Raw genomic sequence first — 26,284 nt, forward strand, 5'->3', positions numbered from 1 at the left:
AATACAGGGGGTAGCCCTGAGCTGAACTCAAACCTGGGTCCAGTGACTCAAGTTAACACCTTATAACTGTTACACCAAGATGTCTGAACTTCTTGACGAGGTCCCTAGGTTTTGGGTTAAGGTTGATACAATAGCTTTCTCTATGAATTTGAGAGTAGTTACATTTCTCCAACCCCCATCCCTCAGCTGTTTACCAAACCAAGTCTCTGGGCAGCCATTTTGTTTCTGTTTAAATCCTAGGTTGTCCCTTTAAAAAAGCCACACAACAAACAACCAATATGCAGTTGAAACAATAACAAAGCTGTAATTCTACTACTGTTTTGCTAATAAGATGATGATGGGGTTGGAGAAATGTAACTACTCTCAAATTCATAGACAGACCAATGGATGCAAGGACTGACCATCCATGATATCAACATTATAGTTTTAACCATGTTGAGGCTATACAGTGTTGATTTACATTGTTTCTAAACATTGCAGTGAAAAAAGTTTATTTGGGGTTCTGATGGGGTACAACAGTTTAACTAAGCTCATGAGGCATGTGTTATATTCTTCAATAATCAATGGCTATAAATAAATAATTTAAAAGTCCAAATATGGATGTAGCAATTGCAGATTTCCCATTTAACACCAAACATCAGTTCAACAACTGCAGAGTTTGTGCCTCTGTTTTTAAGACAGTACTTACTAGTGTTAATCAGGGAACGGTTTCTCAAAACCATCTTACGGCTAAGTTCACCGTTAGAACCATAGGACACCTTAAGATGCGTTTGGGAAACCGGGACCAGATATCCAGTTTCCTTCTCTTCTTCCTCCTCCTTTTTCGATGTAACAGTCATCTCTTCCTCCTCCTCTTTCACTCTGAACGCGTCTTCCTCTTCTATCACAGTAACGGCCTCATCCTCTACTTCTTGTTTTACTGTAACATCCCCCTCCTCTTTCACTCTGAACGCGTCTTCCTCTTCTTTCACAGTAACGGCCTCATCCTCTACTTCTTGTTTTACTGTGATATCCTCCTCTCCTTTTGCACGGGAGTAGCTTAGTGACCGCATGGTCGGGGATGTTAGCTAGCAAGGCTAATGCTAACTTAACCAGCCCGCTAACGGAATAATAACAACAACACCGTAAATATGAAATTAAAACGGATAACTAACTAGACGACAGAAGAGGGTTTAAAACACAGTGGCTAATAATTACGAAAGCGTCTAAAGAGCTTTATTGGTTCAGCTATTTTGTCTAGCAAGCTACGGAGGTGGCTGACTTACTGTTGCTGCTGTTGAAAGAAGCGTTCCGTCCACTAGATTATACGTCACAGTAGCAGCATTGCCTTAAAGTCGCAGACCGCAATCTGCTGACTGCAGTGGGCAACACAATTGAGTAAAACGTATATTTTATTTTCAGACAAAAAGTTAAAGGGTAGGAATCAGGGACGTCGCTAGAACTAAAATATTAATTAGCCCCCACTAAATAAATCAATATCAGTCAATATATTTTTTCTGTAATTTCTTTTTTTTGTCAACCGTTCCATCTCATCTTAAACTTTTTACCGGGCCGGCACTAGGACCGGGGGAGGCTGCTGCTGCACTAGTGACTGTTAGACTTTCTTCAGCAAAGATATAGTAGAACTGAACTAAATCAAAGATGGCGGACAGAAATACTAGAAGAGAGGGGTACCCCTACACAGAACTGAACTGAATCAAAGATGGCGGACAGAAATACTAGGAGAGAGGGGTACCCCTACACAGAACTGTACTGCATCAAAGATGACGAACATAAATACTAGAAGAGAGGGGTACCCCTACACAGAACTGAACTGAATCAAAGATGGCAGACAGAAATACTAGGATGGAAGCAAATGTAAGGGATTATAAAGTCATAACGAATCATGCAAAAAACATGTACAGTTGACAGGAATGTTAGTTCATGTAGAGACAAACGATTATGCATTTTTTTATCATAAAGTTAATTTATGAAAATCGCGATTTAGCAAGGTAGCTGACATTAGCCAGCTAGCTGACTAGCTAACATTAGCCAGCTAGCTGACTAGCTAACATTAGCCAGCTAGCTGACTAGCTAACATTAGCCAGGTAGCTGACTAGCTAACATTAGCCAGCTAGCTGACCCAGCTAACAGCCAGATCAAACGATTATGCATTTTTTAAATCATAGTTCATTTACGAAAATCGTGATTTAGCCAGCTAGCTGACTAGCTAACATTAGCCAGCTAGCTGCCTAGCTAACATTAGCCAGCTAGCTGCCTAGCTAACATTAGCCAGCTAGCTGACTAGCTAACATTAACCAGCTAGCTGACTAGCTAACATTAGCCAGCTAGCTGACCCAGCTAACATTAGCCAGCTAGCTGACTAGCTAACATTAGCCAGCTAGCTGACTAGCTAACATTAGCCAGCTAGCTGCCTAGCTAACATTAGCCAGCTAGCTGACTAGCTAACATTAACCAGCTAGCTGACTAGCTAACATTAACCAGCTAGCTGACTAGCTTTATGGGTGTTGTGACATGAGTATGAAATTGTAATTCTGGTTGTTTTAGGGACTCCTGAAACAACCAGCAAACCAGACTGTCGTTTTGGGAAACAGTGGATGTATAGAATCTAGCTAGCTGAAGAATTTACTGCAAATTGAATGTACAATTTTGTAAGCTTTCCTTGCTGATATTTGCCATGCAGATAGATGAAATAACGTAGCTAGCTATGTTCTTGCTTATTGTGCAGTGGATGATTAAAATCCCTGTATGCCCATGGATGTGTAGCTAGCTATCTAGCCGATCTGTGTATGGACCCAAACGTTTGGTATACATATTAGTTCAGAACCTAGCTATGAACCTCAGCTATCACAGCCAGTTGTATCAACTTCAAAACAGCCTGAATGACATTAATGAAGCCTATGGATTGAGTAGAATATAATATCATGTTGTACCAAGGATGCAAGTCGTATATACATGTAGTTATTACCATGCATGAGATCCCCACATTGTAGCCTGTACATTTAATATATTCACTGATCATGTACTCTACCTTGGCAAATAAAGGTGCAGTTTAGGTATGAATGTCTTTGAGATTATTTTTCAGTCATATCCAATACCAGGAGAATCAAATTCCAGTCTTTGAATGACGCTGTGTCTGCATGTATGTATTACAATTATACATTTCAACAGTGTTTACCAATCTTGGTCCTGGGACATCAATGGTTACACATTGTAACTAATAGACTAGAAACAGGATTTAACTAGTTAATTCATATATACAGAAATATAATGTTAAAAAAACAGTACACTACACTTCCTATGCATCATGTAAATCCTCTAACACCGGTTCATCTCAACATCTAATGCCCTTCATCTGCATTGATCTGATAAACACAGGATAGGTGGAGTATTTCATCACATTACACTTCATTTCAACCAGTAGAGAATGTGAAACGCTTTATTGAAAAGCTCATTATCCAAGTGTTATAAATACAAGTTCAATCTGTACTTCAATGCACATCTGTTGTGCATTATAAAAACAGAGGAAGAAAGAGGTGGAGAGAGAGGTGTAAAAGACAGAAAGGGAAAGAGGTAAACACATAGGAGCAGGGAAGGCAGCACATAATTAATGAATCACAGTGCTACATAAATATTCTCTCAGTTCATCACAATTACATAACAGTGTCTCTAGTCGGCCCAAAGGTTATCTTAAAAGCAGGTGAGGTGGCGATGATGGGACTAGGGGTTGGCATCCTCTCACATCAAAACATATCTGCAGACGATAGACAGATGGAGAGAGAGAGCATGTTTAAGCCTTGTGTTTTTATTTTTTATTCTAACATTGTTAGTCATCAATCAGGAGGTGAAATGCAAAACTGACCTTGGATCATTAACTCTGGGACTACTGCATCTCTCTGTATTTCAATGTAAAGCATCTCTTTAATAATACTTCCTGTATAATATAAACTGACCTGGGATCATTAACTTTTTATGGCTGCAGGGGCAGTATTGAGTAGCTCTGTTTAAGGTGCCCATTTCAAACGGCCTCGTACTCAATTCTTGCTCGTACAATATGCATATTATTGTTATTATAGGATAGAAAACACTCTCTAGTTTCTATAGCCGTTTGAATTATGTCTCTGAGTGGAACAGAACTCATTCTACAGCACTTTTCCTGATATGGAGTGAGATTTCAGAAATGTTGGCCTCTGGTCCCAGGTCAGTTTTAAAGTCCCTGTAAATCCTATGAGGATACAAACACTGCCCACGCCTTCCTCTAGATGTCAGTAAGAGGTGACAATTTGAATGGAGTCGATTGCGCAAATCAGGGCCTGTATAAAAGGCCAAAGACCGGATGTACCGTTCTTTTCCTGCTGCGCCTGACGCACGATAGACGTTGGACCTGCTCTCTTTCCAAGCTTGGGTTTAGCCAGTAATATATCGCCGGTCATGTTTTTACTCGTTATAGGTGTTAAAAACATCATAAGGTAGTTAATTTAAACCGTTTTATAGCAATTTATATCCGTTTAGTGCGATTTTGAGGCAATTCTTAGTGATGCACTTTGAAGCGCCGGGCACGTTTCCAGTACCGGTCGAACGTTAGTGGGCATTTCGACGGACAAGAGGACATCTTTCGACCAAAAGAAGATTAGACCCAAGAAAGGATACATTGCCCAAGATTCTGATGGAAGATCACCTCATAGTAAGAAATATTTAAGATGATAAATCGTTGTTCTGTCGAAAAATGTTAAACGCATATTCCGCCATTTTCTTTGGTATAGCTTCGCTTGGCGAACCCTGTATTGCACAGTAAGGATAATTTTAGAAATGTAATTCAGCGATTGCATTAAGAACTAATTTGTCTTTCGATAGCTGTCCAACTTATATTTTTTTAGTCAAGTTTATGAATAGTTAATCATGAGACAAGATCACTGTCAAATATGGCGCCCGACATTTTCAGGCTAGTTTTGCTAGTATTGTCATTGTATAACCACGTTTTTTTGTGGCTAAATATGCACATTTTCGAACAAACTCTATATGTATGTTGTAATATGATGTTACAGGAGTGTCATCGGAAGAATTCTGAGAAGGTTAGTGAAAAAATTTATATCTTTTGGCGATGATTACGTTATCGCTCTCTTTGGCTTGAATCAATGCTCTGGTAACGTTTGCACATGTGGTATGCTAATATAACGATTTATTGTGTTTTCGCTGTAAAACACTTAGAACATCTGAAATATTGTCTGAATTCACAAGATCTGTGTCTTTCCATTGCTGTGAGCTGTGTATTTTTAAGAAATGTTTTATGATTAGTAATTAGGTAATACACGTTGCTCTCTGTATTTATTCTAGTCGAGTTGTGATGGTGGGTGCAATTGTAAACTATGATTTATACCAGAAATATGCACATTTTTCTAACAAAACCTATCCTATACAATAAATATGTTATCAGACTGTCATCTGATGAGGTTTTTTCTTGGTTAGTGGCTATCAATATCTTTATTTGGCCGAATTGGTGATAGCACCTGATGGAGTAAGAAACTGATGGAGTTAGAAAAGTGGTGTCTTTTGCTAACGTGGTTAGCTAATAGATTTACATATTTTGTCTTCCCTGTAAAACATTTTAAAAATCTGAAATGGTGGCTTTATTCACAAGATCTGTATCTTTCATTTGGTATCTTGGACTTGTGATTTAATGATATTTAGATGCTACTATTTAATTGTGACGCTATGCTAGCGATGCTAATCAGTGTGGGGGGGGTGGGGGGATGTTGTCATAGGTGTACCGACCTCGGGCTTGCAGCCATAAGAGGTTAACTCTGGGACTACTGCATCTATCTGTATTTCAATGTAAAGCATCTCTTTAATAATACTTCCTGTATAATATAAACTGACCTGGGATCATTAACTCTGGGACAATTGCATCTCTGTCTGTATTTCAATGTAAAGCATCTCTTTAATAATACTTCCTGTATAATATAAACTGACCTGGGATCATTAACTCTGGGACTACTGCATCTATCTGTATTTCAATGTAAAGCATCTCTTTAATAATACTTCCTGTTGACCTGACCAAGTGACCTCTCACCTCTGATCATGCTGTGCCCTCTATGTAGCCAGTCCAGATGCAGGAGGGGTTCACCGACAGCTTATATAACCTAGAGGATTTAGGGAGAAGGGGAGAGAGGGATGAAGTGAAGGAGAGAGACTGTTATTGAGAAAATAAGGTAGTTAAAGCCACAGTGTTCAACAGGAATCTGTGTGTGGCCTCACCTGGTGTCCACACCACACTAAGTGGCTGCAGAGTACTTTATGCTGAAAAACATGAACGGACCCACAAGGACAAACAATATAGTATAGTTATAGAAATAATGAAGTGTCTTACTATTCTCCATGGTTGGCCCTCTTGCCTATTCTTTGAAGGTGGAAGGAGTCACAGTTATACACCTGAACCTGCTTACTGCACAACACAATCCATCAATCAGATTGATACATGAGTGTGTAGGTGTGGGTTATAGAGTGTCTAATTGTTTTAAATGTTTTCAATATTAGTGATTTAAAATAGCCTGTTTTGTTTTTGCATAGACATCACACCCTTACCTAAACAGCACCCTCACCTGAGAAGTAGAAATCAAAGGGAGATAAATTGTGAATTGAATAACTGCAGTTGACATAGCTAAGTAAATGGAAGAATACTCTTATTGCAATGTGGATGGCTCTTAAAAGAGCCTTTGGTTGTGCATAGTGTAGTCTATGGTGTTGCCAGGGAACAGCACCCTCTTAAAAGAGCCTTTGGTTGTGCATAGTGTAGTCTATGGTGTTGCCAGGGAACAGCACCCTCTTAAAAGAGCCTTTGGTTGAGCATAGTGTAGTCTATGGTGTTGCCAGGGAACAGCACCCTCTTAAAAGAACCTTTGGTTGTGCATAGTGTAGTCTATGGTGTTGCCAGGGAACAGCACCCTCTTTGAAGAAGTAGGAGGTGAAGATCTCCTGCACACGGATTGCCTCTCTTGCTGGGTGGTTGGACCCCATCCTTGAAACATCCTGCAGAGCAGCAGACTCCTCCTCTGGGACACGGCTGCGAGCTGCAGATCCACTCCTGGTCCTCGTGTCCATCCTCATGAAGTTACGCAGGACACAGGTAGCCTTCACACACCTGAATTCCTCCAGGAGGCAGTCCCAGATGACCCTGGTCACCCAACCTTGCAGTGCCCTACACATTAACTGTAGGCAATCGTTTTGCAGGAATCTCCAGTTACAAGGTATCTGTAGGAATATGGAAGACAATGTAATTATTAGACTGTTACATCACCAGGTCATTGTGGATTACTAAAGTATAATATCCCTGATAACAAATCATGATAACATTGGATTGATAGATGGATGGGCACACATATGTACATGTGTAGCATGTGACAATAACAGGATCATATCAAGGATGGCATCACAAATGAATACATAAATACCACTTGAAGCTTGATGATGAGTTGATCATTTGAATCAGCTGTGCAGTGCTGAGGCAAAAACAACAATGTGCCTCTTTGAGTCCCCAGGACTGAGAACCACTGCTCTTCATTGGGACCTCTTCATATGTAGACTGGCTTTCATAGAGCTCTTAATCTGAGGACAGAATACCTCACAAGAAACACACTTCATTATAGTCAAATTACACCACACTGAATATTATGTTACTATTATCTCCGTCCTCACTTCTAGGGACAGGAACTACACAAAAGTACCTGCCCTATCCAGAGTAGCCTACTCTCTCACTGACAGTTGGGGCTGCTATCCTTTCACCCCCCTCCATGGCTGTTAGCTAGCTACCTACAAATGCATTTGGAGTTTGTTTTTTACAGTGATAAATACATCAAGATAGCTAATATGAAGTTAGGTAGCTGGTGATATTTCATTCACTTAGCTATCTATCTATACAGTATTTGAAGTTGGCTAGATAGCTAGCTAGCCAACTAGATAGCTCATTTGAGTTAGCTTTCACTGTAGCTAGTTAGCTAATAATACATCGTTGTTTTTACATTTTCAAAATCTATTTCCTTACTTGAATAGGTTCTCCCAGCCATGTGGACAACTGGAAACAGGGCAGCAAAGTCTGTCACCAGAGCGTTTTAGAGGATATTACTATTGAACTATGTACCCATTTAATAACCAGACCTTCATACAAACTTGCTCTGCTGAATTCTTGACGGAGTCACAACGGGCGGCATCTAGTCCATCTGCTGACTGGACGCAGGTGAGGAAAATTTAGATTTTATTTTCAGACAAAAAGTAAAAGGGTAACAACACAGTATGGTTAAAGACTTAGTAACTGAGTTGTTGAGTCACGATCTGGTTACCTACAAGGACAAACAGTTATATTTCTGTTTTAAATTTACAAAATTAAAATTACAAATTTACATTTTAAATGTTTTCGTAATACTCAAGTATTACAATTGTTTTTTTAGGGGTGTAGGGTGGAAGCTGTCTCCGCGTAACAGGGAATTCCTGTCCGTCTGCTTCCTGTATAGGTCTGTGCTAAAACCACCCCCCTCCCTCTTAATCAAAATGTCCAGATAACTTGTTTCATGCTCATCAAAGGTGAGGGTGAAATTCAGATGTTCACTGCTTGTATTGATGAAGGAGTGGAATCGATGAAGTTCCTCTGCTGTCCCCTGGAATAGAAGGAACACGTCATCAATGAAGACTTTTACAGAGCCTGATGAGGTGCTAGAATGGATTGTTAGGGATGACAATCACATTCTTCTCTAACAACCCCACAAACAGATTGGTATAATTAGATGCTATTTTTTAAATAACTGTAATTCCACCACTGTTTTGCTAATAAGATGATGGATGGGGCTGGAGAAAATGTAACTACTTTCAAATTCATAGACAGACCTATGGATGCAAAGACTGACCATCCATGATATCAACATTATAGTTTTAACTATGTTTTGAGGCTTTACAGTGTTGATTTACATTGTTTCTATACATTGAAGTAAAAAAAGCTTATTTGGTGTTCTGATGGGGTACAACAGTTGAACTAAGCTCATGAGGCATGTGTTATATTCTTCAAGAATCAATGGCTATAAATAAATAATTTAAAAATCTAAATATGGATGTGGTAATTGCAGATTTCCCCTTTAACACCACACATCCTTCCAGTGACTGGAGCGAATTTCAAAAATCGCTGAAGCTGGAGACTTATATTTCCCTCACCAACTTTTTTTTAAACTACAATGACCATAATGACCTGCATGTCTACTTGTCTTGCCTGTTTATTTTACACCTGCTATATAAAAGAGACAGAAGAATGCATGATGGTCAATGCTATTAGGGATCCTTGGGACATCCCTACCCTAAACCCTAACCTTAACCCCTAACCCTAACCCTTTTAAAAGTCAACTTCAACGGGCTAGGGACGTCCCAAGGATGTATCTCTACCTGAAAATACATGATCTAAGTGTTTGATAGTTGGTATTCAGCAGTCATAAAGCCTTATTTACTTTAATGAACGACTAAAATAGTGATTTTGTCAGACAGCATAGACAGCAGCTCTACACTTTATTGACTGACTGATCCATTCATCCTTCCATCCCTCCTCAGCCTTCCTCTCCTCTGAAGACCCAGTGAGGGTGGAGCTCAGTCAGAGAGCTGTTGAGGGACTGGTTAGGAAGAACACTTCTACAGCCAGAGAGGTGAGAGGTCACATGTGGTTTAGATGGCAAATATTTGTGTTTCCCTTAGCGGTTCATCACATCAGCAAACGAGAACATGTTCCATAATCCATGTTTATTTACATTAGTGCAAATTGTCCACTGATATTGGTGTAATTTCTCACCCCTTTTGGCTGTATGAAAGTTAATTTCCCCCCAGGCACAAACATTTGTTCTTTGATATTATGAAGGTTGTGTAAAATGTACTTTTCCCTACTAATTCACCCCATCTCTTTACATTGCTGATGCATATTTGGTGGCCTGACTTTGTCAAAGGCCCATCCTGGTAGATCTGAACCTAATGCAGCTTGGAGTGATCAGATGACAGAAGTCACATTTAGGTGCCAGGTGGAACTGAGGCTATAGATTCTCCATATCGAATGGAATAGCAAGGCCACAGAACATGACATAAGCAGAGCTGTGGGAGACCACCTCAAGCCCCTGGTAGAGCCGGGGGTGGTGTTTACCACTCCACCAGCAGAGCTGTGGGAGACCACCTCAAGCCCCTGGTAGAGCCGGGGGTGGTGTTTACCACTCCACCAGCAGAGCTGTGGGAGACCACCTCAAGCCCCTGGTAGAGCCTGGGGTGGTGTTTACCACTCCACCACGCCTTCAGCAGGCTGGAAAAGTGGGATTGACACAGTTTCTCATACTAAGATGGACCAGCAGTCTGTTGATTGGTCAGTCATTGGGTTAATTTGTTTTGCAAGATGTTCAAATCAAATCAAGCTTTATTTATACAGCACATTTCAGACATGGATGCAACACAATGGCTTCTCAGGAAAAAACAATGAAAATAAACAGGAATATTTAGTACACAAACATAAGAGGATAAAAAACAATAATACCAACTTAGACTAATGAGCATCCTAAGGAAATGCCATTGATTAAAATGTTAAAATATCCAACCCAAAATATAAGCTTGTTTTTTTAGGAGGGGCTCTGAAAGACACTATGGGGGTGTCCACTGAAAGTTGACTAGTAACAAGTAACTAGTAACAACAACTGGGACATAAAAGACACCCACCATGAGACCCACTAAATCTGCCCAAGAAGAGGCAAACAAAAGAAAACCCCACAACTAACTTAAAGACAGGAAACAAACCAAAAAGGTGGAGCAACTAAAGGTGTTGACTCTCCACATCTATCAACACAACAGGAGCACTGGGCCAGACACTCTTAAATAGAACCTGGACCAGCTCAGGTGAAACACCTTCCCACTAACGAGATGGACAAGCCAGCACAGGTGTAACACATACTGACTAACGAGGTGACACCAATCAGTGCGCCCTTATTGCTAACGAGACATACTTGCTAACCTCAAAACATAAATGGAAAAACCAAAGACTGTAACACCTTCCCCCTTAAGACAACAAATATATCCTACATTTATGACTCAATTTATTAGGATTGTTAATAAAATTGATTATAGACCGATTTATTATACTGTGTCAATGTGTATAGGCTGCAAGTATGTTGAAATTCAATGTTTTTTCCCCCAACTTTCACTTTCAACTAAAACCAAACTTATATTGTACGTTGGGCATAGTCTTATTTTCAACAACATTTTACTAGGTGGCATAGCCCCAATGTCACAGTTTAAACGTGTCCAAATGCAGAAACACTTTGTGATTAACTGAAAACATAAACATAAAATGTACTATATACACAAACATCTGCCACAATAATCATATTACTTAAACAAGCTCCTTATAAACTGCACAAGCACCAAAAACGCTGTTGTTTTGACAAGTAGCAATAAATCACTGATATCGATTAGGGGGAAAATCAGGTTGTACTTGCTGTTGAAACTAACAACTAAAAAAACACATGGAAATGGGAGATATATTTTACCTCACTGGTTAGAGGACAACCTGCAGAAGACAGTCAGCTACATTTTGGAGTGATGCATTTAAATGTAGGTGTCGCTAAACAAGGGAATGCAACACTTATTTGTCATCACTCATCGATATCATGTTAAAATCAATTGTGCCGAGAGGAGGGAGATGAGGTTGCACGTCCTGTTAAAACTAACAGCTCAAAAAACACACGGAATCTGGGAATAATGTGAACATCCCTGGTTAGAGGACAATTTGTAGAAAACAGATCGCTACGTTTTGAGGTGTTGCATTTTGATTCCAGTGGGTAACCAACGTGATAAGTGTAACACAGCTCTTTTTGTGTCACTTTTTTGTTAAATCTCATAAATAGTACTCTTCCAATTCAGAGCCTGGATTTCCCCCCTGAGGCTAATATCCATATCATGTTGAAATCAATAGAACAGGGGACAAACGTTTAGGGTTCTACATTGTGACATCATTAAAATACTCCTACTACAATGTTAAAACATTCTACATTGTGACATCATTAAAATACTCCTACTACAATGTTAAGAGAACATTGAGAGAACATCTACATTGTGACATTAATTCATTGATATCATGAAACAACTCCATGTATTTTCTGATGTTTGATCAGATATCTTTTATCAGTGTATCTCTTCCCACATTGATCACAGCTATGAGGTTTCTCTCCCGTGTGTATTCTCTGGTGTACAGTCAGATGGCCAGATTGAATAAAACTCTTCCCACATTGACCACAGCTATAAGATTTCTCTCCTGTGTGTGTTCTCTGGTGTCGAGTCAGATGGTTAGATGTAGTAAAACACTTCCCACATTGATCACAGCTGTAAGATTTCTCTCCTGTGTGTGTTCTCTGGTGTCGAGTCAGATGGTTAGATGTAGTAAACCACTTCCCACATTGATCACAGCTGTAAGGTTTCTCTCCTGTGTGTGTTCTCTGGTGTCGAGTCAGATGGTTAGATGTAGTAAAACACTTCCCACATTGACCACAGCTATAAGATTTCTCTCCTGTGTGTGTTCTCTGGTGTAGAGTCAAAGAGCCAGATGTAGTAAAACTCTTCCCACATTGAACACAGCTATAAGGTTTCTCTCCTGTGTGTATTCTCTGGTGCACTGTCAGCTCTCCAGATTGACTAAAACTCTTCCCACATTGATCACAGCTATAAGGTTTCTCTCCTGTGTGTATTCTCTGGTGCACTGTCAGCTCTCCAGATTGACTAAAACTCTTCCCACATTGATCACAGCTATAAGGTTTCTCTCCTGTGTGTATTCTCTGGTGTACAGTCAGATGGCCAGATTGAATAAAACTCTTCCCACATTGACCACAGCTATAAGATTTCTCTCCTGTGTGTGTTCTCTGGTGTAGAGTCAGATGGTTAGATGTAGTAAAACACTTCCCACATTGATCACAGCTGTAAGGTTTATCTCCTGTGTGTGTTCTCTGGTGTAGAGTCAAAGAGCCAGATGTAGTAAAACTCTTCCCACATTGATCACAGCTATAAGATTTCTCTCCTGTGTGTATTCTCTGGTGCACTGTCAGCTCTCCAGATTGACTAAAACTCTTCCCACATTGACCACAACTATAAGGTTTCTCTCCTGTGTGTGTTCTCTGATGAATTTTAATGCCTGATGAGGTGAATCTCTTCCCACAGTCAGAGCAGCAGTGAGTTCTCTTCCCTGTGGATCTCTGCTGGTGTTTCTTGAGGAGTTCTGATCTGGAGAGACTCTTCTCTGCCTTTTGAGCATCATGAGGTTATTGAGGCTCCCCAGAGGATCCAGGACAGTCACGTCTCTTTCCTGTGTGAATGACAAAGTCACACAGATGGTTAAAGGCCCACAACAGCAGAAATCCACTGTAAAAGGTGATGCCAACAGCGTAGCCATGATGTTGTACAATAATTGACGTCTGTAATGAATGTAATGATTTGACATTTGTCTTAAAAGGAGCAAGAATAGTCATATATTGTCATGTTTTCACATTAGTAGTAACATCTAAGATTGTAGACTAGAAATAAGTTATTCATGTTGTTGAAACTCTAAGCAGTGTGCCAGACGACTTTTGGTCTCCAATATAGGCCCCTTTCCGTGTTGCTAAAATTGCGGCACGAGGGCGATGCAAATGCAATTTGATTGTAGAAACTCCTCCCTACTAATGAGGAAACCACTAATTATGGATGCACTATATCTGGTAATGAGGAAACCACTAGTTATGGATGTAGTATATCTGCCTGGAGCAAAAATGGTGAGCAAAGATTTTAGTTTTTCACAATGTATTCTGAATGGGAATGGGTGAAAACTCAGGGGAGTAACCTCCATTTCCAGGTTGCTTATGAGTACATTTCACACTACTTTGGATTATAATTGTAAGGCTCGTTTGAATGTCCTGCTTAATATTAATACTCTTTCTTACAAGATGGCATCTCATATGTATATACTATATTCTATCCTATTCTACTGTATCTTAGTCTATGTATTACTCATCTCATATGTATATACTATATTCTATCCTATTCTACTGTATCTTAGTCTATGTATTACTCATCTCATATGTATATACTATATTCTATCCTATTCTACTGTATCTTAGTCAATGTCAAAAAAAAATCTTCCCAAGATGGCATAGCAGTTCAGAAGTCATTTTGTCCTAGTATTGTCGTGTCCTGTATATATATATATATATTTACACCTTTCTTCGCATATCTTTTATATATTTTATTAGAACTCAACTACAAAAAGCTTTCCTGCAACCCGCCTCACCAATTACACAAAAAAAAGTATTATTTACCTCAAATCTGAAAATCCACAATAGAAGCTAGCCAGAAGCTAACCAGAAGCTAGCCAGAAACTAGCCAGAAGCTAACCTGAAGCTACCCAGAAGTTAGCCGGTTTACTGGCTAACGTTAGTATTTCAGCTACCCACATTTTGTGGTCATCAGCTATTCCTTTAGCTCGATAATCTATCGGCACTTTTGTACAACGCGACTCAGACCAGAACATACCGGACCTATTTTCTCAATATCGCCGGATTTCAAGCTCTGGACATTTACACCTTGATTTCGCAGCTAGCTGCAAACCCTGTGACTATTGGCTTACGTCGATCCCGGAGCAAACTTAAATTATTCCGGAGCTAGCCAGCTGAAGAGTTCCATCAGCCATTCCCGGGCTACAATCACCTATCCGGACCCCTTTTTTTTTTTACTACAAATGCGGAGCCCCACCAGGCCTTCACGACTGACTACCGACGTTATCTGCCCGAGGGAGTTATCCAACTGGCACCTCCATCGCAACGTTACCTGAACGCTCATCTGGGGCCCGCTAATTGTTACCTGTCTTATCGGCTGCTATCTGAATAAGTATATCGGACAATTTTTCTTGGGTGACTATATCTATTTTGCCAATCGGATTGATCCCCTCTACCACACGGAACCCCACTAATCTACCGACGGAAACGCACGAGGTGACTAAAAATAGACCTCCATCCTATGCTATCTTGCTACCGATAGCCAGCTACCCGGCCAGCTGTCTGGATCGCCGTGACCCCAACCAACCTCTACTCACTGGACCCTTATGATCACTCGATTAAGCATGCCTCTCCTTAATGTAAATATGCCTTGTCCATTGCTGTTCTGGTTAGTGTTTATTGGCTTATTTCACTGTAGAGCCTCTAGCCCTGCTCACTATACCATATCCAACCTTTCAGTTCCACCACCCACATATGCGATGACATCACCTGGTTTCAATGATGTTTCTAGAGACAATATCTCTCTCATCATCACTCAATACCTAGGTTTACCTCCACTGTATTCACATCCTACCATACCTTTGTCTGTACATTATTCCTTGAAGATATTTTATCGCCCCCAGAAACTTCCTTTTACTCTCTGTTCTAGACGTTCTAGACGACCAATTCTCATAGCTTTTAACCGTACCCTTATCCTACTCCTCCTCTGTTCCTCTGGTGATGTAGAGGTGAACCCAGGCCCTGCAGTACCTAGCTCCACTCCTATTCCCCTGGCGCTCTCTTTTGATGACTTCTGTAACCGTAATAGCCTTGGTTTCATGCATGTTAACATTAGAAGCCTCCTCCCTAAGTTTGTTTTGTTCACTGCTTTAGCACACTCTGCCAACCCGGATGTTTTAGCCGTGTCTGAATCCTGGCTTAGGAAGACCACCAAAAATTCGGACATTTTCATCCCTAACTACAAGATTTTCAGACAAGATAGAACGGCCAAAGGGGGCGGTGTTGCAATCTACTGCAAAGATTGCCTGCAGAGTTCTGTTTTACTATCCAGGTCTGTTCCCAAACAATTTGAACTTCTACTTTTAAAAATCCACCTCTCTAAAAACAAGTCTCTCACCGTTGCCGCCTGCTATAGACCACCCTCTGCCCCCAGCTGTGCTCTGGACACCATATGTGAACTGATTGCCCCCCATCTATCTTCAGAGCTCGTGCTGCTAGGCGACCTAAATTGGAACATGCTTAACACCCCAGCCATCCTACAATCTAAGCTTGATGCCCTCAATCTCACACAAATTATCAATGAACCTACCAGGTACCACCCCAATTCCGTAAACACGGGTACCCTCATAGATATCATCCTAACCAACTTGCCCTCTAAATACACCTCTGCTGTTTTCAACCAAGATCTCAGCGATCACTGCCTCATTGCCTGCATCCGTAATGGGGCAGCGGTCAAACGACCTCCACTCATCACTGTCAAACGCTCCCTGAAACACTTCAGCGAGCAGGCCTTTCTAATCGACCTGGCCGAGGTATCCTGGAAGGATATTGATCTCATCCCGTCAGTAGAGGATGCCTGGATATTTTTTTTAAATGCCTTCCTCACCATCTTGAATAAGCATGCCCCATTCAAGAAATTTAGAACCAGGAACAGATATAGCCCTTGGTTCTCTCCTGACCTGACTGCCCTTAACCAACAGAAAAACATCTTATGGCGTTCTGCATTAGCATCGAACAGCCCCCGTGATATGCAACTTTTCAGGGAAGCTAGAAACCAATATACACAGGCAGTTAGAAAAGCCAAGGCTAGCTTTTTCAAGCAGAAATTTGCTTCCTGCAACACAAACTCAAAAAAGTTCTGGGACACTGTAAAGTCCATGGAGAATAAGAACAAGCTCTTCAACCGATCGTTGCCTGCACCTGCCCGCCTGTCCAACATCACTACTCTGGACGGCTCTGACTTAGAATATGTGGACAACTACAAATACCTGTTATAGACTGTTATAGACCACCCTCAGCTCCCAGCTGTGCCCTGGACACCATATGTGAATTGATTGCCCCCCCCCCCCATCTATCAGAACTGGTCGTCTAGTACGTTGGGAACAGAATAAAAAGGATTTCTAGGCGTGGTAGGATAGATTCAAGGCATAATGTACAGACAGGGGTATGGTAGGGTGTGAGAACAGTGGAGGTAAACCTAGGCATTGAGTGACGATAAGAGAGGTTGCATCTCTGGAGGCACCAGTTATGCTAGGTGAGGTCACCGCATGTGTGGGAGGTGGGACAAAAGAGTTCTCTGAGGCATGTTGAGTGGGACTAGAACATGAAAACGGTTTTCCCAGCGTAACATAAGGAGCCACTAAATGATAAGTGGGTGGAGTGCATTTCAGAATACAAAAAAATTGTCCGACAGCAATATCCCGTATTTAAGTTGAAGTTCATCATATGACAAGCGTAACGTTATGACTATAACTACTGTTCCCTGAAGGAGGGAAACTAGGTACAACATACGATCAAATCCACGCCTTGCTGGAAGCCCCACCACCCACAGGTGATGAGAGGCTTGGATTTATTCTGCTCTTTAATACCGCTCTTCACCGACACAGGAAAGGGCGGGGACAAACAGGTGTTGTACCTCATTTCCCTCCTTCAGGGAAGTGCAATTATAATCAAAGTTACACTTCCTTTCAGTCATTCAACTTCGGTACAACATACTATGGGGAAATACAATCATTCCCCATGCCGACCCAAACGGATACTAAATGAAACAGCCCCCTGCAGACCATCCAGACTTGACCCTACAAGATGCGTCAGTTTTGTCAATTTATTAATTGTCTTTTGTTTGAAATAGTCTATCTATCTGTAGACTATTAGTCTACTACTGAAAACTTAAGTAGCAGAACGGCAGAATTTACGAAGTCCAGCAGCGGAGGGGCGAATCCCTCTGGTCAGGTTGTGTTGACGAGCGGCTCCCCCTGGTCGGGTTGTGTTGACGACCGGCTCCCTCTGGTCAGGTTGTGTTGACGACCGGCTCCCTCTGGTCAGGTTATGTTGACGACCGGCTCCCTCTGGTCGGGTTGTGTTGACGAGCGGCTCCCTCTGGTCAGGTTATGTTGACGACCGGCTCCCTCTGGTCGGGTTGTGTTGACGACCGGCTCCCTCTGGTCAGGTTATGTTGACGAGCGAATCCCTCTGGTCAGGTTATGTTGACGACCGGCTCCCTCTGGTCGGGTTATGTTGACGAGCGGCTCCCTCTGGTCGGGTTATGTTGACGAGCGGCTCCCTCTGGTCGGGTTATGTTGACGAGCGGCTCCCTCTGGTCGGGTTGTGTTGACGAGCGGCTCCCTCTGGTCGGGTTATGTTGACGAGCGGCTCCCTCTGGTCAGGTTATGTTGACGACCGGCTCCCTCTGGTCGGGTTATGTTGACGACCGGCTCCCTCTAGTTATGACTTCGAGTCATTTGTGTGTCTTAATTATTTAATCAAACAGAATGCTTAAAGCATCATACAAGTTCAGTACATACAGATTTTATAAAAACACATGGGATGAAATGACAAACCATTTTTTACAAATCTGTCAAGGCACCAACTTTGAGAAGGGTTTAAAACAAAGGTTTCAAACCAATTCATGAATGTAATTGCATCTAGGTATGTCTTGCCATTAATGTAAAGACATGAAAAAAAATTGGCTGAATATTATACAATGACTTATCAACAGCTCTAATAATTAGCCTCCACAGGAAATCTACACTGGCAATTCTAGAATATACGATATAGCCTAGAAACCTGGTTAAACTATCACTATGACATCATGGATGAATACTAGAATATACTATATAGCCTAGAAACCTGGTTAAACTATCATTATGACATCATGGATGAATTCTAGAATATACTATATATCCTAGAAACCTGGTTAAACTATCATTATGACATCATGGATGAATTCTAGAATATACTATATATCCTAGAAACCTGGTTACACTATCATTATGACATCATGGATGAATTCTAGAATATACTATATAGCCTAGAAACCTGGTTAAACTATCATTATGACATCATGGATGAATACTAGAATATACTATATATCCTAGAAACCTGGTAAAACTATCATTATGACATCATGGATGAATACTAGAATATACTATATATCCTAGAAACCTGGTAAAACTATCATTATGATATCATGGATGGCCAGTCCTTGTATTCATAGTGTAGTGAATTCAGGGGGTTGCCCTGAGCTGAACTCAAACCTGGGTCTAGTGACCGTCAAGCCAACACCTTATAACTGTTACGCCAAGATGTCTGAACTTCTTGACGAGATCGCTAGGTGTTGGGTTACGGTTGCTACAATAGCTTTCTCAATGAATTTGAGAGTGGTTACATTTCTCCAGCCCCCATCCCTCAGCTGTTTACCAAACCAAGTCTCTTGGCAGCCATTTTGTTGCTGTTTAAATCCTAGGTTGTCCCTTTAAAAAAGCCACACATCAATCAACCAATCTGAAGTTGAAACAATAACAAAGCAGTCATTCCACCACTGTTTTGGTAATAAGATGATGATGGGCCTGGAGACATTTAACTACTCTCAAATTCATAGACAGACCTATGGATGCAAGGACTGACCATCCATGATATCAACATTATAGTGTGAGGCTTTACAGTGTTGATTTACATTGTTTCTAAACATTGAAGTAAAAAAAGCTTATTTTGGGGTTCTGATGGGGTACAACAGTTGAACTAAGCTCATGAGGCATGTGTTATATTCTTCAATAATCAATGGCTATTACAGATTTCCCCTTTAACACCAAACATCAGTTCAACAACTGCAGAGTTTGTACCTCTGTTTTTAAGACAGTACTTACCAGTGGTAATCACGGCCCGGTTTCTCAAAACCATCTTATGGCTAAGTTCATCTTTAGAACCACAGGATGCCTTAAATTGCGTTTGGGAAATCGGGCCCAGATATCCAGTTTCCTCCTCCTCTTCTTCCGATGAGACCGTAAACTCCCCATCCTCCGCTTTCACTTCAAAAACTGAATCCTCCTCATCTTTTACTGTAACACCCTCCTCCTCTTTCACTCTGAACGCCTCTTCTTTCACTGTAACGTCTTTCTCTTCTTCTTTCCCGGTAACAGCTTCACCCTCTACTTGTTTTTGTATTGTAACAGCCTTCTCTTCCTCCTCCTCTTTGATGAGAGCTTCTTTCTCCGTCCAGCAGACCGTCTCTTCTTCAGCAGGAAGAGAGTCATTTAGTGAACTCATGGTCGGAGATGTTAGCTAGCTAGGCTAATGCTAACTTAACCAGCCCGCTAGCTGAATAATAACAACACCGTAAATATGAAATTAAATAGGATAACTAACCAACTAGACGACAGACAAGGGTTTAAAATACAGTGGCTAATATACACTAAAGCGTCTAAAGAGCTTTATGGGTTCGGCTAAAGTTCCCTCTTTCAAATTGGTAAATGCATCTTCTTTAGGAGTGCTATTTTTACCCTGGCGACTACTGATCGTTCATCCAGACTGTGTGTCTCATCAATGCAGGTCATTTATGACAAATGTATAAAGTATATGTTTTATAAACTCATGAACTTCAGACAGTTTATTAGCCCGGTTTTGTTAGTTTAGGTGTATTATACTTCCTCGCCTGTAGAGGGGGACATTGAGTCATTTTTCAGGTTAATTTGATATATTTTGATACTAAAATGGATGACAGTTTATTCTGATGTAGTGAATATGAGACACATGGAAACAATTGATTCATTTATAATAGTAAATTAGGAATTAGTAGGAATGGTTAAATCCACTATACGATCACAATGACTTTGATAGACATTTCAATAGTTTTTTTGTTAGTATATCATAGGGCAGATTTATGTAGAATTGCTGTGGGAGTGCTATTTATATCCCGTCACTACTGATCATTCATCCATACTGTGTGTGTCCCGTCATTGCAGCTTTGGAAATAAATGAACTATCCATCCATTGCTCCTTCCTGTGTTGACTCAGTGACTTGAGAGACCAGGAAGGTCACACTAGCTCGATAGGTTGATATCTAGCTCAAGCTTCACCTCATGCTTTTCATTAACTGTGTGGTTGTGTTATCTAGTGGGAACCCGTTAGCACGGTGGGCTCTGGTGCCTTCTTGCCGTGGGCTCAAAATGACAGAGGAAATCAACCTGCTTGTTCCTTTTTGTATTGTCAACTTTTCGATGGGGATGTTATGTTTGATACCGGAGGTACGAGGCCTTGAAAGGATTAAACTTCAAAGCAGTGTGCTGATGGCTGTATCACTTTATCAGCAGCACGTGATCAATGACGTCTGAAGATTCGTTTCATCGAACAACCACCTGATTGGTTTGGTGTGTTCGACACTGCAGGCGACTGCCAACTGACTGCTCTACAAATCACCTTACATCATAAATAACTACTCATTATTATTGAAGCAGTGTGTCACTTTATCAGCATTGATCAATGACTTCTGAAGGTTAATTTTCTCCCATCATTCTGTTTGTCTCTGATCTTTTGATCTGCAAACACGTTTAGGTTTTGTTAGTTTGGTTCTAAATGGTCTCGGTGCGGGTTGGCTACGCTGGTTAGGCTAATAGCTAGTTGGCTAAATAGCTAACGTTAGCTGGTTGGCTACGCTGGTTAGGCTAATAGCTAGTTGGCTAAATAGCTAACGTTAGCTGGTTGGCTACGCTGGTTAGGCTAATAGCTAGTTGGCTAAATAGCTAATGTTAGCTGGTTGGCTACGCTGGTTAGGCTAATAGCTAGTTGGCTAAATAGCTAACGTTAGCTGGTCGTCTACGCTGGTTAGGCTAATAGCTAGTTGGCTAAATAGCTAACGTTAGCTGGTTGGCTACGCTGGTTAGGCTAATAGCTAGCTGGCTAAATAGCTAACGTTAGCTGGTTGGCTACGCTGGTTAGGCTAATAGCTAGTTGGCTAAATAGCTAACGTTAGCTGGTTGGCTACGCTGGTTAGGCTAATCGCTAGTTGGCTAAATAGCTAACGTTAGCTGACCGGCTAAGATTACTGCATATAGCTAACGTTAGCTGGCAGGCTAAGATAACTGCATATAGCTAATGTTACCTGGCCGGCTAAGATAACTGCATATAGCTAATGTTAGCTGGCTGGCTAAGATACCTGCATATAGCTAATGTTAGCTGGCTGGCTAAGATAACTGCATATAGCTAAAAGTAATTTTACATTGTATAACTGTACTTCTGACAGCCAACTTTCTAACTCCGCCCATACCTTTATGACGTCATAACATTCCCAGAAGGATTATTGAGTCATTGTTAGTTTTACACTGAAGACATGACTCTGCCGTTGTGCTGTAGAATTTGTGGATTTTGTCTCTTGTATAATAAGGGACTATCATTTGTTCCAACATCACAGGCCACAGACTTTGATGCAGTTAAAGACTTCCAAAAGTGTTTCCGCAGTTTAAGATCAACTGAGTTTTTTTAATGGGGTTTCTCCCTGTGCACCTGCCAATGTAAATCCTTTGAACGAGACAAGTTACCAGACAGGACGTATTGCTAATGTTCTTCCCATTAATAACCTGAATTACAATTAACTTGTGGGCGGTTGTGGTGATGACGTCCTATTCGATGACGTCGTCCATCGGGATTCCCCAAAAAAGAAGACGCTCTGGATTGATCACTGGAGTCAGATGTGAAGGAGGAGGTTGATCATCAGGAGTCAGATGTGATGGAGGAGGTTGATCATCAGGAGTCAGATGTGAAGGAGGAGGTTGATCATCAGGAGTCAGATGTGAAGGAGGAGGTTGATCATCAGGAGTCAGATGTGAAGGAGGAGGTTGATCATCAGGAGTCAGATGTGAAGGAGGAGGTTGATCATCAGGAGTCAGATGTGAAGGAGGAGGTTGATCATCAGTGAACCTCTAGGATTGTGGCTGGGCTGGCGTTTCCTCTTCCAGCTTGATCATATATTTGGATACATTGAATGTTGATATTGTGAATCTATGTTATATATTTGTACCTCCTGTTTCATGAAGTGATGTCACTAAGTACTGCCCCTATATATACAGTGCATTCGGAAAGCATTCAGACTTCACTTTTTCCACATTTTGTTACGTTACAGCCTTATTCTAAAATTGATTCAATCATTTTTTTCCATCATCAATCTACACAATACCCAATAATGACATCACAATACCCCATAAGACATCACATTGCCCCATAATGACATCACAATACCCCATAATGACAAAGCAAAAACATGTAAATAAATGAAAAAATTAGATTTTCTTTAAAAACCAAGGACAATTCAAAGTGACCCCAAACTTTTGAATGGTAGTGTACATCTATTGTTACACCATATAGGAGCAGTATAGACCTAGTCTGTTCATTATATACATCTACATGATGTATTGTTACACCATGTAGGAGCAGTATGGACCTAGTCTGTTCATTATATACATCTACATGATGTATTGTTACACCATGTAGGAGCAGTATAGACCTAGTCTGTTCATTATATACATCTACATGATGTATTGTTACACCATGTAGGAGCAGTATAGACCTAGTCTGTTCATTATATACATCTACATGATGTATTGTTACACCATGTAGGAGCAGTATAGACCTAGTCTGTTCATTATATACATCTACATGATGTATTGTTACACCATGTAGGAGCAGTATAGACCTAGTCTGTTCATTATATACATCTATGTGATGTATTGTTACACAATGTAGGAGCAGTATGGACCTACAGTAGCTTGCTAATTATTTAGATTTATTTTGACTTAATGAAACTGCCTTAAATGTGCAGTAGTAAAAAAAAATTATTCGCACTAATCAATCAACACATTCCTGTCTTTGTATGTCTCACTATAATGGTATTATTTAATTACATATATTTACAATAATCTTTGTCTGAAAATAAAATATGATCCTCAACTGCGTTTCCCCTCCAGTCAGCAGACGGCGATGTGCGTCTTTCAGGCGACGCTGCCAGCGTGACGTATAATCTAGTGGACGGTTCTTCATAAACAGCTCGTCAACCACCTCGGTAGCTTGCTAGCCAACATAGCCGAAAGATTCAAGCTATTTATTCGCTTTCGGTGTATATTACCTACTGTGTTTTCGACACACTTAGGTAGTATCTACTTGTTAACCTATTTAATTTAATATTACGTTATTTTGTATTAGTCAGCTATAGTAGCTGGCTGGTTAAGTTAGCACTAGCCTAGTCGCTAATGATAGCTAGCTAGCTATTATCCCCGACCATGAGCTCACTAAATATCCCCCCTCTCGTTAAAGAAGAGGGGGTCTGCTGGACGGAGAAAGAAGCTCTGGGGCAGAATATTGTCGTGAAAGAGGAGAAGGAAGAAGATGATGTGATAGTAAAACAAGAAGTAGAGGATGAGGCTGTTACAGTGAAAGAAGAAGAGAAAGACGCATTCAGAGTGGAAGAGGATGTTACATTGAAAGAAGAGGAAGAGAAAGAGGAGGAGGCAGTTTTTGGAGTGAAGAAGGAGAAAGAGGGAGAGATAACGGTCATATTGACAGAGGAATCAGGAGATCTGATTACCACCAGTAAGTACTGTCTTAAAAACGGGCTCTAACTCTTTAAAGGTTTTGAATGAATGTGTGGTTTTTAAGCAGCATGCTACTGAAATTCTATACTTGAAAATGTTGTTCTGTACTATAGGAATTTATGTGATAATAGAATGTTAAAGCTACATTTTAAAATGGGTGATTAAAGCCCTGAATGCTGATTGGCTGACAGCCGTGGTATATCAGGCCGTATACCATGGGCATGACAAAGCATGTATTTTTACTGCTCTAATTGCGTTGGTAACCAGTTTATAATTGCAATAATCCACCCCAGGGGTTTGTGATATATGGCCAACATACCACGGCTAAGGGCTGTATCCAGGCACTCTGCATTGCGTCGTGCGTAAGGACAGTCTTTAACCATGCTATATTGGCCATATACCACACTTCCTCGGGTCTTATTGCTTAACTGTAACGTGTATACGATCAGAGTCCCCCCCCCACCACAAAATCACAACTTAATTGTCTCACAGAATGGCAAACAACCATCTCTGTTCAGCCTATAAACACGACATTATCTATTATTATAGAGCTCTGTTCAGCCTGTAACCATGACATTATCTATTATTATAGAGCTCTGCTCAGCCTGTAACCATGACATTATCTATTATTATAGAGCTCTGTTCAGCCTATAAACATGACATTATCTATTATTATAGAGCTCTGTTCAGCCTGTAACCATGACATTATCTATTATTATAGAGCTCTGCTCAGCCTGTAACCATGACATTATCTATTATTATAGAGCTCTGCTCAGCCTGTAACCATGACATTATCTATTATTATAGAGCTCTGTTCAGCCTGTAACCATGACATTATCTATTATTATAGAGCTCTGCTCAGCCTGTAACCATGACATTATCTATTATTATAGAGCTCTGCTCAGCCTGTAAACATGACATTCCCTGAGAGATTAGATTTCGAGCTCTACATCATTAGTTTTTAAATCTCACCGTCACCAAGTTTATTTTTAATGATGTAATGTTGTGAAGACTGACCTCAGGTTATTGAGGGATCTAGTCTAGATTAAACCTCATAGGAAGACAATTTTATTTAATGCAGGTTTCATTCAGGTCTCTCTGTTTAACTAAATCATCTGTTTGTCTTTTGGCAGGAGAGAGACCAGACTCTGACAGCGGGAAGAGTTCCTCAGAGGAAACAGACCCAGAGACGCCTAACCAACACCACTGCTCCCACTGTGGAAAGAGTTTTAGGTGGTTATGGGTCCTGAAAACGCATGAGAGAATACATACAGGAGAAAAGCCGTATCACTGTTCTCACTGTGGAAAGAGTTTTAGGTTGTCAAGTAGTCTGAAAATGCATGAGAGAATACACACAGGAGAAACGCCGTATCACTGTTCTCACTGTGGAAAGAGTTTTAGGTTGTCAAGGAGTCTGAAAACGCACGAGAGAATACACACAGGAGAAAAGCCGTATCACTGTTCTCACTGTGGAAAGAATTTTACTCAGTTAGGGGCCCTGGTTGGGCATGAGAGAATACACACAGGAGAAAAGCCCTACCACTGTTCTCACTGTGGAAAGGGTTTTAGGATGTCAGGGAGTCTGAAAACGCATGAGAGAATACACACAGGAGAAAAGCCGTATCACTGTTCCCACTGTGGAAAGAATTTTACTCAGTTAGGGGCCCTGGTTGGGCATGAGAGAATACACACAGAAGAAGAGCCATATCACTGTTCTCACTGTGGAAAGGGTTTTACGTGGTCAGGGAGTCTGAAAACGCATGAGAGAATACACACAGGAGAAACGCCTTATCACTGTTCTCACTGTGGAAAGAGTTTTAGGTGGTCAGGGACTCTGAAAACGCATGAGAAAATACACACAGGAGAAAAGCCGTACCACTGTTCTCACTGTGGAAAGAGTTTTAGGTGGTC

Source organism: Salvelinus namaycush, unplaced genomic scaffold, assembly GCF_016432855.1.
Source record: "Salvelinus namaycush isolate Seneca unplaced genomic scaffold, SaNama_1.0 Scaffold1, whole genome shotgun sequence".
Classification (NCBI taxonomy): domain Eukaryota; kingdom Metazoa; phylum Chordata; class Actinopteri; order Salmoniformes; family Salmonidae; genus Salvelinus; species Salvelinus namaycush.